Raw genomic sequence first — 1,426 nt, 5'->3', positions numbered from 1 at the left:
TAGCAGCACCAGTTGCTGCAGTTAATGAGGTGAATTCAAATTACTTCAACAAAGTCCTTTCATTTTTTCCCATATTAAATGCCTATCGCCTGCTGCGCACAGTTAAGCTGATGCCACCGGGGTGGCGGTGCCACTGGCTTGGGCCCGGCATCGCTGCTCGCAGCTTTAATTAAATATTGAATTTTGCTTAATTTAATTTTAAAAATAACCACAGTTTTTACTTTGAATTCACCTTTCCAAAATGTAAAAGGCACCCTGCATAAAATAATGTTTCATTCGTTTAATTAATTTGCTGCTTTGGCTATCAGTTTCTTATTAAAGATGAAAATGAGTTGGTACAAGGCTGTAGCCCCTGGAGACTTAGCCTCTATATAGAATGGGAGAAATTGGGCTGCCCGGGAGCATATCTTAACTCCTAATAAAACTAACAAGGGCAACATCCATTTTTTTAACATCTGCCCAACCTCGCAGCCAACTTCAGAAGAGCAGCCTTCCTTAAAAACTTCAGTCATAAATGCAACAAATTAAAGTAGTTTAGATATGATCTAAATCAGAAAAAACAAAGATTATAATCATGTTGATCATGTTGACATCTTTCTCTCTTCTGACTGTGTCATTATGGGCAGCAACCTTCCGGTCTCTCTCTCTTGAATCCGCCACGGAAGTGACTTAAACTGCAAATCATAGTAGATTCGATACATCTGTTTTTCGTTGTTGTTGTTGTTGTTGTTTGCTTAAGTGTAGTGAGTTAGCTCAAAGGGCAGGCCAATTAATAAAAAAAATAATATTCCAATCAATCGAGGGGGGTGGATGAGAGATAAATCATTGTGTTTGTTGGATAGAGACATTTTGCGAGCCCTGTCAGCAGTGCCACCGCTCCCACCACGCGCATCACGCGCTGCGCGTAGGGCACCAAGTGCTGAGGGGGGCACCATGAGAATTTTCTCTCAGTTTTGATTATATTTATTATATAGGCCTCTATAATGTGTGTTTACTGTTTTATACAGCTACGTACAGGCCTACTGTTATATGATTTTAAATTCTAAATTAAAGTTAATAACAATTGATGTTAGTCTAGGCTATAATAATGACCCCGTCGTTGACTTTCTTTGATGAAGTCCACTTTAAAGGATATCCCGTGCTCAGGGAGTAGGCTACCTATAGGGAGCAGTGAACACTGTGTAGGGACCTTTATACAGTCTACGGTAGGGAGGGATCCTGTCAATCGGAACGCAGCTTGTACGTTTTGAATTCTTATATATAATTTAAATGCGAATTGTGTCAATGTTTTTTGGAGCACACTAGTTAATAGATAACAGTAAGGCTAACATATTATTACTAAAAGCCATTTTGCTTTCATTGGGTCTTCAAAGGCTGAGTAGAGATTCCAGGTTTCAAATGAAGAGAATTGCACCTGTTTTGGCGC

Source organism: Pseudorasbora parva, chromosome 7 (assembly GCF_024679245.1).
Source record: "Pseudorasbora parva isolate DD20220531a chromosome 7, ASM2467924v1, whole genome shotgun sequence".
In the NCBI taxonomy this organism is placed as follows: domain Eukaryota; kingdom Metazoa; phylum Chordata; class Actinopteri; order Cypriniformes; family Gobionidae; genus Pseudorasbora; species Pseudorasbora parva.
This window is presented reverse-complemented; position numbering follows the sequence as displayed.